We start from the raw sequence: 18,377 nt of genomic DNA on the forward strand, positions 1-18,377 counted from the left end.
TTCCACAGACTCATCACCCTATCTGAGTTTTTAGGGACAACCCTTTATTCTGAGGCCGTGCCATCTGATCCTGACTGGTGGAAACATCCTATCCACATCCGCTGTGGTGGGAAGTGTGCTGACTGGCCCTATCACAGCATGGTATGGGAAGACCAATGCTTCTGGGCACTAAAGGTAGTGAATTCGGCCCAGTACATCACAGGCAAACCCCAACCATTAAGTACATCTACCTGAAACCTTGCTGTAGAAAAGCAGCATCCATTATCAAACATCCTCACCACCCAGGCCATGCTGTTTTCCCGCTGTTACCATCAGGTAGAAGATACAGGAGCCTCAGGGATCGTATCAACAGGTTCAAGAACAGTTACCACCAGAGGCTTGAACAAAAGGGGATAACTACACTCATTTAAGGACCCTTTCATCTTGATATATTGTGCTCATTATTTATTGCATATTTATTTATATTTGCGATTGCAGTTTGTTGTCCATTGATCCTGTTTACAGTTACTGTTCTATACATTTGCTAAGTATGCCTACAGGAAAAGAATCTCAGGTTTGTTTATGATGACATGTATGTACTGCACTCTGATAATAAATTTTACTTTGACTTTGACTACCCAGCCCTTTCAGTTTGCAGTAGGTTTCACTGAGATTTCTGCAATCCACATCCTTCTGAACTCCATACAGTACAGATGTAGGGATGTCATATGCTTTTCAAATGATTCATTCATGGGATTGGTCTTGTAAATCTCCTCTAGATGCCCTTTAGGACCAGCACATCTTTCCTTAGATATAGGGCCCAAAATTGCTCATGCTGTTCCAAATGCAATCTGGCCAACAGCTCACAAGGAGTACAATCCCCCACGTTCATGACCTCTAGAAATGACGGAGGGTCCTGACGAAGGGTCTCGGCCCGAAACGTCGACTGTGCTTCTCCCTATAGATGCTGCCTGGCCTGCTGTGTTCCACCAGCATTTTGTGTGTGTTGTTTGAATTTCCAGCATCTGCAGATTTCCTCGTGTTTGTTCTTATTATCAAAGTACAGACATATCACCATGCACAACCCTGAGAGATGTGTTCTTTTGCAGGCATGCACGGTAAGTATGAAAACCATAATAGAATTTAGTTAAAGGCCACATCCAACAGGATGGACAACCAATGTGCAAAAGACAATAAACTGGGCAAATACAAGGCAGAGAGATCATAGAAATACATGAATGAATAAATCAGTAAGCAAGTATCAAGATCATGAGATGAAGAGACCTTGAAAGTGAGTCAATTGGCTGTAGGAACTGTTCAGTGATGGAGGTGAGTGAAACTGTGTGAAGTTATCCCTGGTGGTTCAAGAGCTTGATGGTTGAGGGGTACTAACTGTTCCTGAACCCGGTGGTGTGGGTCTGGAAGCTCCTGTACTTCTTCCTGACGGTTGAGAGGTAATAACTGTTCCTGAACCTGGTGGTGCAGGTCTGAAAGCTCCTACACCTCCATCCTGATGGTTGAGGGGTAATAACTGTTCCTGAACCTAGTGGTGTGCATCTGGCGGCTCCTATATCTCCTTCCTGATGGTTGAGGGGTAATAACTGTTCCTGAACCTGGTGGTGTGGGTCTGGAGGCTCCTGTATCTCCTTCCTGATGGTTGAGGGGTAATAACTGTTCCTGAACCTGGTGGTGGGGGTCTGGAGGCTCCTGTATCTCCTTCCTGATGGTTGAGGGGTAATAACTGTTCCTGAACCTGGTGGTGTGGGTCTGGAGGCTCCTGTATCTCCTTCCTGATCGTTGAGGGGTAATAACTGTTCCTGAACCTGGTGGTGTGGGTCTGGAGGCTCCTGTATCTCCTTCCTGATGGTTGAGGGGTAATAACTGTTCCTGAACCGGGTGGAGTGGGTTTTGAGGCTGCTGTACCTTTCGCCTGATGGCAGTGGTGAGAAGACAGCATGACTTGGGTAGTGGCAGTCCCTGATGATGGATGCTGCTTTCCTGCGTCAGCATTCCATGTAGATATGCTCAGTGGTGGAGAGGGCTTTACCCGTAATGGACTGGGAAGTATCCATTACTCTTTGTAGGATTCTCCTGCAAAACTGTTCAAGTTTATTGTCATCTGAAGGCACATATATACAACCAAATGAAACAACATTCCTCACCCACAAAACATATATCACACACAGCACGTAAACAAAATATTCCCATAAATAAGTTAATAAAATGTAATTCAAAAATGCACATAGTGCATTGAGCAGGTAAACAGTAATGGTAGTGTAGTGGTTAGCATGACACTATTACAGCTCGGGGCATCGGAGTTCAATCCCAGTGTCCTCTGTAAGGCGTGTGTACATCCTCCTGTGGAATGTATGTATTTTCTCCGAGGTGCTCTGGTTTCCTCCCACAGTCTAAAGATCTACTGGTCAGTAAATTAATTGGTCATTGACAATTCCTGTGATTAGTGGGTTGCTGGGTGGTTCTGCTTGAAGGGTCAGAAAGCCCAATTCTGTATTGCATCTCAATAAATAAATTAGGCATTGAACAAATCACTATCCTCGTGGTGAGACCTTGGTGGTAGCAGGGTATTCATTAGTCACAGCTGTTATGCAGTCTGGCAGGCCTAGTCCTGATACTCCTGTACCTCCCTCCTGATGGTAGTGGGTCAAAGAGATTGTGGGATGAATGAGGAGGTGAGGTAGCTCCAGGTTATGAATCATGACAATCTTATTTGCCTTCTTTACTACAGACTTACCCTTAAAGTTCAAAGTAAATTTTATTGTCAAAGTACATATATGTCACCATATACAACCATGTGATTCATTTTCTTGCGGCAAATTCAATAAATCTATAGAATCATAACCATAACAGAATCAACAGACTGCCCAACTAGGGCATTCAACCAGAGTGAAGAAGACAATAAATGGTCCAAATACAAAAATAAGAAACAATTAATTAATAGGTACATAAATAAACAGGTAAAACATGAAATTAAGAATTCCTGAAAACAAGTCCATTGATTATGGGAACATTTCAATGATGGGTCAAGTGAAGGTGAGTGAAGCTATCCACTTTGGTTCAAGAGATTCTTGAGGGGTAATAACTGTTCCTGAATCTGGTGGTGTGAGTCCTGAGGTTCCTGTACCTTCCTCCTGATGGTAGCAGTGAGAAGAGAGCGTGTCCTGGGTGGTGGGAGTCCCTGATGATGGATGCTGTTTTTGTGTGACAGTGTTTCATGTAGATAAGCTCAATGGTTGGGAGGTTTTTAACCTGCAAGTTCATCTTTAAAAAAATCCTGAACCAGGACTCAATTCCCTTTGCACCTTTGAGTTTGCAATCTCCTCCCCATTTAGAAAATAGACTACACAATAGACAATGAATTAAATAAAGTCAAGGAGGAGGGAGACACAGTGGATTTCAGTTAATTGGAACACATTGGGACCAGCACATTTAGGCCCAATTAAGCAGCAGCCCTAACTACTGGATGTTTCATCTACCGTAAATAGTTACAAGGGTATTGGAAAGGGACAAGCTACTATTTAACTGAGTAACAAATTATGTATGTAAACAATTTACAAAACAAATTAAGACACTATCAATTCTATAGGCCTATAAAGCTGTGTATTAGTTCCTAATAGTTTTCAACGGAGCAACTCAGCCAGAGTACACTGTCAGGTGCAGATAGTGGGCTGCCTTCGTACAATGCTTTCAATGTTTGCATCCTCCAAATCTTCATTGTTATTGTAACATTCAAGCCAATTGTCAATACCTTCAAATTCTTTGTTCCTAACGTGCTGAAGTAGTAAAATCATTCTGATACAATTCTGAATTGTCTTTTGCTTATTTCTCACTAACTTTCAATTAACAGTAGAGGAACTCACCCAGTATAGCACATTCTTTACATAGACTATAAATGAGCAAAATCTGTGCAGACACTTAGTGCAGGTAATGGACTTCCTTCAATGCCTTCCTGCATGAAGTAGTGTCAAAACAAAATTATCAAAAATCACTGCTTTTTGAATTGGTGTCTATCGGTGCAAAAGAATAAAATGATACAACTACACACAACCGATGCTATTTAAAAACTGTTTGCTCTAAATATAGTGTCGCACCTAGTGGACACATGACTGACTCTTCCTGTCCCAATTAAGTGGTGTAGTGTCCCAAATAAGAGAAGGGAATCAATTTTCTCAATTAGGTTTGTGTTCTTTAGGAATTCTCCCAAATAAGCAGGTTCCCCAATTAACTGAGAGTCCAGTTAACCAGAATCCCACTGTATATTTGAACACTTCACATTGCAGTTTATTGAAAGACACCCTTTACTCTGAGGCTGTGCTCTTTGATCTTAGACACTCCGTTGATGGAAAGATTGTCTCTACATCCACTCTGTCCAGTGCTTTCTGTCCTGAAGAAGCATCTTGGCCTGAAACATCAACAGCTTTTTCCTTTCTATAGATGCTGCCTGACTTGCTGAGCTCCTTCAACATTTTGTGTATGTTGCTTTGGATTTCCAGCAGGTGAATAATTTCTTGTGTTTATAACTTGCACTGAGGTCCCTCTAGTCCTTCTGAACTCTATTTGAGAACGGGACCAAAGTCTTATACACAAGCAAAAGACTTCCTACAAGGCTCTTGTCTCTGAGACACTGCCTCTTCCATAAGGAAACGCAGAGGGGTATGGGTTTACAGCAACCCTAGGTACAGTGATCCCTCATCATCCTTCCCACAGCGCTCCCTCCTCATGCCCTCGCACAGCTCTCCCTACTCACCCCCTCCCACAGCACCTGCTCCTCAGCCCACTCCCACTGTGCTCTCTTGTCTACCCCACCCACAGCACAGCACAATACAATGCTCCCTCACCACCCTTCCCATAGTGCTCCCTGCCACAACACCCTCTCCATCAGCACTCCCTCCTCACAGTCGCTCCCAAATGTGGCACTCCCTCCTCACCACCCCTCCCTCAATTTTCAAACATTCAGAGACTACTGCAGAACATTCCCCACCCCGCAAAGAAAGAATCTCGATCTCCATATTCTGGTGGTTACTGCTGAAAAATAACTCCCGGAGCGGGGAGGAATTTTAATGTTTGATTGCTTGTCAGTGAAGAGATGCTTTTAGAATTCATAAGACTTCAGAAATCTTCCAGCGTTGTCCTGGGGTCATGAAGCCAAAGGGTCACCTTCCTTACATGTCCTGGAAGTTGCCTTATTGGAAAAGTATGTGTTTAAGAGGCTGGTTGTCGAGATGAAATGTGGGGAGTTGGATTCACTGCACAACCATTAAAAAATAACAAGTTTTTCAGACAAAAACAACAGGCGATTTGGAAGCTCCGGTCTCAGGTCTCCGGATTTGGAAGACTGGTCTCCGGTCTCCGGATCTCGGGTCACTTCCGGACTTGGTGGGGAGGGTCTCACCCTGACCAGCATATAGGCCCGAAACCCCATAGGACATGGAGGACTTGAACTCCTGGAGCCTCAGGGTCAAATGCACCACCATCAGGACCTGGGGAAATGAAAGGGATGGTTAGGAAGGGGCAAGCAAAAGAGATGGCAGATGTTTTGAGCCTGGATCTACAGCAGTGAAAGCAGAGCCTTCGAGACTTTTTCACAGAGCATCACAGCACAAAAAAGGACCATTCGGCCCAGTGAATCCATACCTTCCTGGTCTTCTTCCTAGTCCCATCGACCTGCACCCAGAGCTTATCCTCCATATCCCTCCCATCTGCACCAATCCAAATGTCAGAATCGAACCTGCATCCCCCACTTCCACTAGCAGCTGCTCTACTCTTGCACAACCCTCTGAATGAAGAAGCTCCCCCTCAGGTGCCCCTTAAATATTTCACCTTTCACCCTTATCATATGACCTCTATTTCTGGTCTCACCCAACCTTAGTGGAAAAAATCTGTGTGTATCTACCATACCTATGTTCGAGGGAACATTGTATTCAACCTTTCCCTATAACTCAGGTCCTCAAGTCCTGGCAACATCCTTATAAATTTTCTCGGCACTCTTCCAAGAATGTTATCTCTGTATGTTGATATCTTTCCTGTGCATTCACAAGAATGATCGCAGGAATAACAAGGTTAATGTATGACGAGCTCTGGGCCTGTCCTTGCCAGAGTATTGAAGAATAAGGGGGTGGGGGGGGGTATTCATTGAAACCTATCGAATATTGAAAGGCCTAGATGGAGTGGACATGGGGAGTTCCCTAAAGGTTAGCTTGCAGGTTGCGTCGGTGGTAAGAAGAGCAAATGCAATGTTAGCATTCATTTTGAGAGGACTAGACTAAAAGGGCAAGGTTGTAATAATGACGATTTATAATACATTGGTCAGACTGCACTTGGGCCCCTTATCTAAGAAAAGATGTGCTGTCATTGGAGAAATGTTCACAAAAATGATTCCAGAAATGAAAGTTTAGAACAATAGGGGGGCAGGGATCTCATTGAAACCTTTCAAATATTGAATGGCCGAGATAAGGTAGAAGTTGAGCAGATGTTTCCTATAGAGGGGGAGTCTAGGATCAGAGGGCACAGCCTCTGAATTCAAGTATGTCCCTTTAAAACAGAGATACAGAAGAATTTCTTCAGCCAGAGGGTGGTGAATCCGTGGAATTTATTGCCACAGACATCTGTGGAGGCAAAGTCATTGGGTATATTTAAAGCGGAGGTTGATAGATTCTTGATTAGTAAGGGCATCAAATGTTATGTGGAGAAGGCAGGAGAATAGGGTTAAGGGGACTAATATTTCAGCCACAACAAAATGGCAGAGCAGATTCACTGGGCCAAATGGCCTAATTGTGCTTCTATGTCTTATGGTCTAGGGAGGTGACCAGAACTGCACACAATACTCCAAATACAGCCTTGCTAATGTCTTGTACAAAGTAGCATCCTAACTCCTGTACTCAGTGCTCTGATATCCGAAGGCCAATGTGCCAGAAGTACGATTTACGTACTGCTGCCACAAAATAACAAATTTCACATCATAAGTCTGCGATACTAGTCCTGATTCTAATTTTGATTATGCAGTCTTAAAGCTCCAAAACATCACAACAGAGAAGCAGGCACTTCAGCCCATCTAGTCTGTGGCCTGGTCTTTTACCTCATTCCATCTACCTGCAGCCAGAGCATATCCATCCAGACACCTCAAACTCATGCACTTAGAGTATCTAGTCTCCCTTAATTGTTACAATCAAACCCGTATCCATCACTTTCATTGGCAGCTCATTCCACTCACACCATCCTCTGAGTGTAAATTTCTCCCTCATATCCCCACACTTCCGCTGGCAGCCTTTCTCTCACTGTGAATGACCATTCCACCGTCTCAATGCCACCTGTCCCAGCCTCACCCCAAGATGGTTCTGCCCTTCTCTCTCTCCCCTTACTGGCCCCAACCTCACTAGCAGACTTGCAGATGAAGGCATACAGCATCTCTCCCTCCCTCCTTGACCCGCTGAGTTCACTGGGCATCCTGCCGGAGTTCAGGAGGTGTGGGCTGAAGCAGAGTGACCAGCTGCAGCTGCAGTCCTTCGCTTGAGGTCACTGCCAACTGGGAAAGGGGAAGGAAGGCTGATCAATGGGGGAAGAGCAGTCTCTGAAAGCTTCTAAGGAGAATTGGGATGGGACAAGTATAGGAAGTGATGGGCCAAGGGCTGGGAGTGGGAACAAACATGGAGGGGATCACCGCCAGCAGCATTTGCAGTCTCTCATCCATCCCAGACCAGCAGACACTTGCAGTGTCCCATCCATCCCAGATCAGCAGCCATTTGCAGTGGAGTAACAGACCCAGACCAGCAGACATTCATAGGGTCCTAACCATCCAAGAACAGTGGCTATTTGCAATGACCCATCAGTCTCAGACCAGCAGCCATTTTGTCCCATCGGTCCCAGACCAGCAGCCATTTGCATCGTACCATCAGTCACAGACCAGTGGGCATTATTGGTGTCCCATCTGTCTCAGACCAGCAAACACTTGCAATGTCCCATTAAAGACCTGAGACCATTTGTAGTGACCCATCTGTCCCAGGCCCTTGGCCATTTGCAGTGGCCTTCAGTCCAAAGTCGATGGCCATTTGCATTGCCACACTAACATCCAGGCTGGCCACCATATGCAGTGTCCCACGAGTACTAAACAGGCAGCTATTTACAGTGTCCCATCGCTCCCAGATTGTCAGACAGTTGTAGCACCCCATCAGCGTCCAACTACTTACCCAGCAGCCAGCTCCGGCCAAGGCGATGATAATGATGGTGCGAGTGCTGTGGACGTTAGCCGAAGATGGCTCCGAACGGATCCACTGCTCCATGATGAACATGCTGAGCAGAGCCCAGACAAATAGCCAGATCACTGTAGGAAGAAAAGAGAGGAGGTGGCATGTCAGAGAGGGAAGGGCTGAGCGGGGGGAGATGCCGGGCAGCTGTGGAGGTAGCTTCATTCTGGGTCTGACCCCTGGAGCGTGCGATGGGACAGTGTGGAGGGAGCTTCACTAGACTCTAGAATACTGCAGCACAGTACAGGCCCTTCCCTCCATATTGTGCCGACCCATATATTCCTTCAAAAAAAAGTACTAAACCCACACTACCCCATAACCCTCTATTTTTCTTTCATCCATGTGCCTGTCCAAGAGGCTCTTAAATACCCCTAATGTTTTAGCCTCCACCACCATCCTTGGCAAGTCATTCCAGGCACCCACAACCCTCTGTGTAAAAAAACTTACCCTGATGTCTCCCCTAAACTTCCCTCCCTTAACTTTGTACATATGCCCTCGTGTTTGCTATTCGTGCCCTGGGAAACAGGTACTGGATATCCAGCCTATCTATGCCTCTCATTATCTTGTAGACCTCTATCAAGTCCCCTCTCATCAGTCTACGCGCCACAGAGAAAAGTCCCAACTCTGCTAACCTTGCCTCATAAGACTTGTTTTCCAATCCAGGCAACATCCTGGTAAATCTCCTCTGCACCCTCTCCATAGCTTCCACATCCTTCCTATAATGAGGTGACCAGAAATGAACACAATACTCTAAGTGCGGTCTCACCAGAGATTTGTAGAGTTGCAAGAGTAGACTTCTCTACTCTTGAACTCAATCCCCCATTAATGAAGCCTAGCATCACATAGGCCTTCTTAACTACCCTATCAACCTGAGCAGCGACCTTGAGAGGATGTATGCATTTGAACCCCAAGGTCCCGCTGTTCATCCACACTCTTAAGTAACCGACCATTAACCCTGTACTCAGCCTTCTGGTTTGTCCTTCACTCTGTGTCTGACCCTGGGAGTGCATGATGGGGTGGTATGGAGGAAGCCTTACTCTGTCTGACCCCAGCAATATGGGCCAGATGGAGAGTGCCTCCCTTTTTGCCTGAGACGCAGACGCCTTGCCTTTCCTCAGCCCGGCCACCCATGAGGCCTAATGCCCCCTTACCTGCTGTCGCCAGCTCTGCCAGACAGATGAGGTGCAGGTACCTTGGCACCTTTATGTATGGCAGGTAGGGATCCAGGCACAGGAAGGTGAGGTTGGTGATCATCGTCACAAAGGTACAGAAGAAGAGGAGGCGGCAGATGAAGTTCCTGCCATTGAAGATGCAGATGTGCTCCCCTGGCCTCTCACTCCAGTACCCATAGAGGGCCACCAGGATGAACATAATCAGCGACGACACCTGCCCAGGGGAATTAGGTATTGGTATTGGAATTGTGTTATTATTGGTATTTGAATTGTATTGAAATGGAATTGGAATTGGTGTTGGTATTGGCATTGAAAATAGGATTTGAATCGGTGTTGGTATTGGATTGGAATTTGTATTGATATTAACATTGATATTCATATTGGTATTAATATTGGTTTTCTACTGGAACTGGAATAGATATTGGCATTGTATTGGAATTGAACTTTGAATTGGTATTGATAGATACTGGTATTCGTATTAGTACTGGTATTGATATATTATTAGTATTGGAAATAGTGTCAATATTTGTATTGGTATTACTAATAGCATTGATACTGGTATTGGAAACTGAATTGGTATAGATATTGTTGGTATTGGAAATTATATTATTATTGATATTACAATTGTTTTGATATTGGTTTTAGTAATGGTAATACTCAGCAGAGCCTTGAGATGATCGTGGTTGGTCTGTTTCATTGTTTTATTGGTGCGGCGAGTTTGCAACACTACAATGCTCCATGCGGCCAGTCTAAAATGAGACAGTGTCCGCGACGGGACAGTACTTCTGCACCGTGACAGTGTTACGGACGATATGTTCACTGTAGGATAATGTTCCAGATGGTGTGTGCGGGACGTAACGGGGAACCAGTAGTTTGAGTTCGGTTGGGGGGGGGGGGTGTCTGGCGTCCTATTTCTAATAGGACAATGTCGCAAATGGTGTGCGTGGGACGGGACAGTGCCACAGTTGGTCCCCCAGACTGTGTCTCCTACCAACAGGAAAAGGCGCCCCTGATTCAGGCGGTGTTGTATCCAGAGCCAGGCCCAGAGCATCTTCTCCTTGGCCCACATTCCTCTCTCGTCCGGTGTCACGCTCGGCTCCTCCCGTCCCGGCCCCATTTTCTGGTTCCCGTCGGCTGGACGAATAACGTGGCCACAGATCCTTCCGGGGGAAGTTCCTGGAGTCGAGGAGGTGCGATAGGATGGGCTCCCACTTTTTAAACCCTTCCTCCATCCTCACCTTAGGCTCCTGCTGACGTCAGCGGAGTTGGTAATAGAGGCCTGTTGACGTCACGAAGCAGCCCCCGCCCTCCTCCACCTCATAATTTCTCCTCCACTTCTCCCGCCTCAGTTAACCCTCCCCTCTTTTCCCCCTCCTCTCTCTGTTACCACACCCTTCTTCCTGCACCTTCTCTCCAGCCCTTCTCTCTCCCCTCTTCCTCCCCTCATCTATCCCTACACTCCCACTCCTCTCATCTAACTCCACATCTCCGCCCTCCTCCTGGTCCCCTCACCCACCTCTCCTCTCCCGAACCCTCTTTATTCCCCTCCATCTTCCTTCCAAACCCTCCCCCCTCCTCGTCCCTCGCCTTTTCCTGGTCTAACTCTTCCCGCTCACCGATCCCTTGCCCCAGCTCCTCCCCCTCCTCGCCACTGCAACTACCTCTCTCCTCTGCCTGTTCGTCCCACTCCTTCTCCTCACCGGCCCATCCCCTTCTGCCCTCCTCTCTTTCTCACCCTCCCTTCACCTGCCCATTACCTCCTCCCCTTCCTCATCGCTTCACCTACCCCCACCGCGCCTCCTCCTTCTCCTCAGCATATCATACACCCATTGATCTAACTCCCACCCCCACTCGTCCCTTCCTCATCCTTCGGCCGCTCACATATCCAGCCCTATGCTCCCTCTGCTCTCTACGGGAGGCGCTGCCTCAAGGAGTAATATCACAGATTCCCACCGTTCGGGCCATGCCATCTCTTTGCAGCTCCCATCGGACAAGCGGTGCAGAAACCTGAAGTCCCACACCACTCGGCTCAGGAACAGCTACTCCCCTTCAACCATTCGGTTTTTGAACCAACCTTCACAAACCTAAACACTACCTCAGTACAGTGACACTTGGACTGCAATGGACATGTTTTTTTTAAACTTTTATTCTGATTGTGTTCTAGCTTGTAAAAGATCGTGTAGAATTTTCATTTAGGACATTTTTCTTCGTGTGAACGTTGTGAATCCGATGGGCTGTTCCTGTGCTGCTGCTGCGAGTTTCAGCGCGCAGCGGGTTCCTGAGGCCGAACGAGCTGACACCGGTTCGCTTACAGGAAGTGCATCCGGTACTGCGGGTTCTGGGGAGGCAAAAGAAGAGAGAGGGTGACTGAAAGGGGTAGCCGGGATTTATGAAAGGAGGTGCACAGAGAGGGAGAGAGATATGGGGGAGGGAGAGTTGGGGTGGGACAGGAGGGAGAGGGAGAGATAGATGGAGAGGGGGAGATTGATAGGACAATGGAGGCATGTTGAAGACCCCGTAGCCCTCTCAGGAGTGTGGGGAGGGTATTCTAGGACCGATGACAGCAGAGTGAGGATGGGATACTCACAGAAACGGTGGACAACCGCTGTTCCTGCCGCCGGGGTATGGACTCCAGCTTCAGCATCGCCGTCGGCCGGACGTCCTCAAAGGGGGATTTCAACTTCCCTGGAGGTGGGCGGATGGAGAACAGCTTCAGGCTTTAGTCCTACTTTATCTTCAGAGCACAATGCACCCTCAACCTCTATCCTCACCTACCAATCTCACTCTATCTCCCTCCCCCATCCATTCCTCCTCAACACCAATCCCTCTTCCACATTTCATATCCCACCATCTGTTCACGGGCCTCTTCTTACCTGTCTTCTTAAAACCTCTCTTCCTCTCCGACCTTCAGCTCACCAACACCACTCCCTCCCCCTCCCCTCAATATCTCCCTCTCCAAGAGAACCTTCCTCTATCCCCATCCATCCACAGACATCCCCCACTCTACATAGTCTGTACTCCTCCTCAAAACTCCTCTCCCTTTCCAATCCTCACCTGAATCCCTCACACCATCTGAACCTCCCTATCCTTCTCTCTCCCACCCCACGATCCATCGCCTGACCTCTCCAGCCCTGCATACCTCCTCAAAACCTCTCTTCCTCTCCAATCGTCACCTATCCAACACCACTCCCTCCCCTTCCACTCTCCATCTCTCTCATCATCCATCGACAGCCCTCCTCCAATCCGCATACTCACTACCCATCTCCTCAGCTTCTCTCTCTTCCTCTCTCTTTCCGAACCGTCTCTAATCCCTCTCTGACCTCACCCTCCCCTCCCTAAACATTCGCTCTCATTCCCCACCCCTCTACTTCCTGCAGACCCTCCCTCCCTCTCAATACAGCACTCCTAGCTGACTCCACCTATCCCTCCCATTTAACTCTTCCCCAAACTTCCTCCCCCTACAATACCTTACCTTCCTTTTTCAATCCCTCCCCCTCTCCCTTTAATCCTTCCTTCTCACTCTCCCAGCCCATCTAACTCCTTCCTCTCTCCCCATTTCTTCCTATCTTCCTCCTTCCCTATCCTTTTCCGCTCCCCTTTCCTTCTCTCCCACTCCTTATCTCTCTCTCTCTCTCTCTCTCTCTCTCTCTCTCTCTCTCTCTCTCTCTCTCCTCTCTCTCTCTCTCTCTCTCTCTCTCTCTCTCTCTCTCTCTCTCTCTCTCTCTCTCTCTCTCTCTCTCTCTCTCTCTCTCTCTCTCACTCTCTCTCACTCTCTCTCACTCTCTCACTCTCTCTCACTCTCTCACTCACCTGCCTCGGGCTGGAATGACTTGCTGTCCGCAGACCCGACCTTGGACACGCCCAGGCTCTCCCGCCCCTCGCTGTCCGTCTCGTCCTCATCCTCCTCGCCTCTTCTCCAGACCCTCCACGCCTCCAGCACCCAGGGTAGGAGGCAGCAAGCCAGCAGCGCCCAGCCGTTCGCCAGTAACAGGGCGGCGAGCGGCGAATCGTCCCAGGCGTCGTGGTAGGGAATCCAGGAGGGTCGACGCTCGCCGCTCAGGTAGGCGGCCAGGCAGGCGATCCAGACGGCGGCAGAGAGGGCAGCGGCTGCCAGCAGATAGCCGGCCTCCCTCCTCCGCCGGCGGGGGCCCCGCCGGAGCAGCCTGAGGAGAGCGGCCAGCGACAGCACTAGCCCGGTCGCCAAGAGCACCATCACATAGACCAGAGAACCCACGAGGTCGCTCTTAGCCACCGAACAGGGGTTCTGCCCTGGCACGGACTTCAGTGGCCGCGCCCGGACAGTCGACGTGATCAGCCACACCGCCTTGATCAGACACTCCACCAGGAAGAGGGTGAGGGCGGCCAGCAGGCAAAGCGGGGGACGTTGTGCCGCCGCCCCGCCGCAGCAGGAGCCCTGCCTGGACGCATAGGCTGGCGAAACAGAGGGCGGGCACGGCACCGAGGAGGAAGCGCCGGGCCGCACAGTTGTCAGCATGCGGCTTCACCACGAAAGCGAAGCTGAGCGCCAGACAACCCCAGGCGCCGGCCGCCAACATCACCCGCAACGCCGGTAGCGACCACGCCTTCCACCGTGCAGCCGAGCTGCGGCCCCGCGAGCAGAGGGTCAGCGCCAGAAGGGCCACCGTCAGTCCGGCGCCCAGCGCCAACCCCGCCACTGCTAGCGCCTCGACCAGGATACCCCAACCTTCCTTCAGGTTACACAGGCTGTGGTAGATCCAGTTCAGGTCCCGGCGGCAGCCGGCCGGAGCTCTAGCCATGGAGAGTGTGGTGGACAGGGGTTCGCGGAACCTGCTGGGTGACATAGAAGGGGGTCAGATTATGGAGGCAGACAGACGGGAGGTGTTCCCCTGTCCCACTAAGAATCCACATGCAGACGCACGCTGTGACTCGTCACTGATTACACCTCGACATTAGCAACAATGCGTCTTAGTTATCGCGGGACACCAAAGGCAAGTCTGTCTTAAGTTTCACCCGAACAAAAGCTACGCCCCGTTATAGTCTGTCGCATTACACCCTAATGCAAGCTACACTCCATCGCAAATTACACCCCGACAGAAGCTAGTTAAGAGGCACAAAATTGCTCACTATACCCCAAGTGAGGGCTCAACAGTGCTTTATAACACCTCAACATCACACCCTTGCTTTTATGTTCTAGTCATAGTCGGTTGTAAATTACATCCAAGCTCAAACAACAGTCGATAAGACAGGAACAGGATTTGGCCGTTCGACCCATCGAGTCTAGTCCGCCACTGCATCATGGCTGATTTATAATCCCTCTCAACCACATTCTCCTGGCAACTGGCTGTAACATTCGCCACCCTTACTTGGGCGCAAAACCATCAACTCCGTCATCCAAGTCATTGACATACAACGTGGAAAGAAACGGGCCATCACGGACCCCTGCAGAACACCACTGGTCACCAGCAGACAACCAGAAAAGGCTTGTTGTCTCTTGCCAATCTTCCTCTAAAATAGTACCTTTCCTGCCATACCATGGACTCTTGTTAAGCAGCTTCGTGTACAGCACTTTGTCAAAGTCCTTCTGAAAATTCAAAGAACATCTCTTGACACTCTTTTGTCTACCCTAATTGTTATTTTCATGTTCTCCTGCTTTTCCCCTGCAAAATTTGATGTCCCGAAAACAGTCTGCGCCTTTATTCCTTCTACCGATTTGCATGACCCAGCACTTACCTCCATTAGTCCGCAAACTTGGCCGCAAAGCCGGCAATTGCTTCATCCAGATCACTGAACACATAACGTATAACGAAGCTGTCCAAACACGGGCCCCTGTGGAGCACCACTAGTCATTGAGAGCTAACCAGAAAAAGGCCCCTTATTCCCAATGTTTGACTTCTGCCAGTCAAGCAATTATTTATCCATGGTAGTATCTTTCCTGTAATACCATGGGCTATTTAGTAAAGCAGACTCATGTGCATCACCTTTTCAAATACATTCTGAAACTCCAAGTAAACAATATCTACTAACTCTCCTTTGTCTGCCCTGCCAGTTATTTCCTTAAACAATGCCAACTGATTTGTCAGCCAAGATTACAACACCCTATGCTGTAATCCATCCAATCCAGGTGATTTATCTGCCTTCAGACTTTTCAACTTCCCAACCATCTTCTCCTTAATAATAGCGACTACACTCACTTCTGCCTCTGGATACTCGAATTTCTGGCAATCTGCTGACGCAGAATACTTAAGAGTTCATCCCCCATTTCTTTTCTTCTCCAGCGTCATTTTCCAGTGGTCCGATATCTACTCTCGCCTCTCTTTTGTTCTCTATATATCTGGGGGAGGGGGTCTTCTGCTATCCTCTTTGGGATTGTTGGCTAGCTTACCCTCATATTTCATCTTTTCTCCCCTTATAGCTTTTTTAGTTGCCTTCTGTTGGTTTTTTGAAAGTTTCCCAAGTCCTCGAACTTCTCACTATTTTATATTCTAGTATAAAAAATTATGTTCCAGAGAGAGGGAGAGTTGTGAACGGTCTTAACTCTTTCATTTCCACAGATTAACCCCTTCATCCCCAGCCCCACTACTTCTGGTTACATGAGGCAGGACCATAATTGGATTAACCCCATCATTCCCAGCCCCACTGCCCCTAGTTACGCTGGGCAGACTGCAATTGGATTAACTCTTTCAGTCCCACTGTCACTTGGAGAGACTGACGGACGAGAGGGAAAGGGAGAAGGGGCAATGGGTGGAAGGAAGGGAGAGTATGAAAGAAGTGAGGGTGTAAGAGCGAAAGAGAGACACACACAGGGTGGATAGCGGGAGAAAGAAAATGCGACAGCTGGGGAGAGACAGAGAGTGGGATAGAGCGGCGGGGTTAGAAGAGAAAAGGGGGGGAGAAAAGGAGTGAGGGTGAGACAGAGAAAGTGGAAGAGAGAGGGGAAGAGTGAGTAATGGAACGGGAATGAGAAAAACAGGAAAGGAGAAATTGTGGGAGAGAGGAGGGAAGAGACTGAGTCAAAGTGGGAGAGAGGGAAAACTGTTTAGAATCAGTTAGAAAGAGAAGGAAAGAATAAATTGAAGAAAATGAGGCTGGGAAAGAAATTGTGGGAGAGATTGGGGCAAAGTGGGAGAGAGCTGGGGAGAGCAATCAATAAAGAGGGAGATTCAAAGAGAGGAGGCATTATGGGAGAGAGATGAGTGGAGAGACAGGAGGAGAGAGCAGGAAAGTGGGAGTGAGAGAGAGAAAAATGAGACAGGCACTGCGAGTGGGAGAAACGGGAAGTGAAAGAGTGAGCGTGGAAAGAGAGACTGGGAGTGTGGGGTTGAGAAAGAGAATGAGAGAAGTGGAGAGATAACGCGAGTGTGGGTGATTGGGGAGGGAGAGTGGCAGAGAGTCAGCTAGAGAGGGAGTTTGACACTGGGGGGGTTGTTGGAAAAGAAGTTTGTTGGAGGAAGTATGGGGGAGGAATGGTGGGTGATTGAGGGCGAAATGGAGAGGAGGTGTGACAGCGAGACAATGGAGATAGCATTTCAGAGAGAGAGGAGATTGGAAAGAGAGTTTGAGAGCGATGGATGAAACAGTTGGACAGAGGGAAAGAGGGTTTGGTGGGGGACACTGGGGGGAAGAGGAGCAGATGGGCTTAGTCTGACTTGGCAAGAGAGGGGTTGAGAGAAAGCGTGAAAAAGAGAGAGTTTGACGGAAAGAGAGTTTAATAGGGAGCGAGATTACAGAGGGAAAGAGAGTTTGGCTTAGTTTGACATTTGCTAAAGTGTGCCGAGAGAGAGAGAGAAAGACTGTTTCACAGAGAGACAGGAAAATGAAGAGATAGATAGTTTGACAGAGAGAAAATATGATGAGTCTTTTAGGCAGGAAAAAGGAGAGGGGGACTAGTTAAACACGGCAGGGACGGAGGACAACAAATGTGCGTGAGATGGTTTGATGTTCGACAGAGAGAAGGAGGGGAAGAGCGAGATTGGGTTTGAGAAGCCATTTGACAGAGGCGGCTTGATGTTGATGCAGAGAGAGAAGGGGGAAAGTTTGTGGTTTGACAGAGGGTCAGAGAGTAATGGGGAAGATGGGTGAGAGAAACGGAAAGGACAGAAAGAGAGGGGGAGAGACACTGACAGAGAGATCAGAAAGAAATGGGGGAGGGATCGAGAGAAAAGGGGAAAGAGAGAGACAGTCAGGGGAACTTGGAGAAGGATACAGAGAGAGGGAAAAAGAGTGTGATGCTGATGGTTGGCGGGAAAGGGGTGTCAGGGAGTGATAGGGAAAAATGGGAAAGAGTGACAGAGAGGGAGAGGGAGAAAACGGGAATTTATGACAAAGGAGTTTATAGAGGAAAAGAGTGGGGCTCGTTTTGACAGAGATAGAGGGAGAAAATGAGTTACTTGAAAGAGGGAGAGGGGGAAAGATTTAGCTTGAGAGAGGATAGGTGACAGAATAGGTGAGTTTCAGATGGGGAGAGAAATAGAGGGTTTTATGTTTGAGAGAGCAAGAGATAGATCGACAGTGTGACAGAACAATTTATTTTGATGGTTTGACAAGAGGGAGAGAAGCGACTGTGTGAAGCTGCCAGGAGAACTGTAAGCGAGAGGGGAGATAGGGAAAAGGGAAGGGAAGTGAGAAGGAGGGTGAGCGGAAGGTCGGAGATTATGTGTGTACTCACGGGCTATGCGCTCTCTCTCTCTCTCTCTCTCTCTCTCTCTGCCTCACACAGGCTCCCAGCCGCCGCTTCGAGATACTGACAACTCCCAGCCGAGGAAGAACTAGGATTGAATGGGGAGGGGGGGGGGGGGTGGGAGGAGGAACAGAGAGGGCAGGTGTGGCGGGGTGGAGGTGCAATCTCCTCTTTCCCCTCCACTCCCCCCCCCCCCACAGACGTCCCGAGGCACCCAGATACAGACAGCTGGACGGCCCACAGCTGGAGAGGCAGTCTCGGCCTGGAGCGAATCCTGGCCCTCCCTCATCTCCCCTCCATCCCTCTTCA

The 18,377-nt window shown here is 48.6% G+C and overlaps 1 pseudogene; it reads right to left on the minus strand.

Moving 5' to 3' along the window:
* Window positions 1–11,565: 11,565 nt before the first annotated feature.
* On the minus strand, window positions 11,566–17,892 carry LOC132380543 (G-protein coupled receptor family C group 5 member C-like; annotated as a pseudogene).
* Window positions 17,893–18,377: the final 485 nt, after the last annotated feature.

This window comes from Hypanus sabinus, chromosome 24 (genome assembly GCF_030144855.1).
Source record: "Hypanus sabinus isolate sHypSab1 chromosome 24, sHypSab1.hap1, whole genome shotgun sequence".
NCBI classification, from domain to species: Eukaryota; Metazoa; Chordata; class Chondrichthyes; order Myliobatiformes; family Dasyatidae; genus Hypanus; species Hypanus sabinus.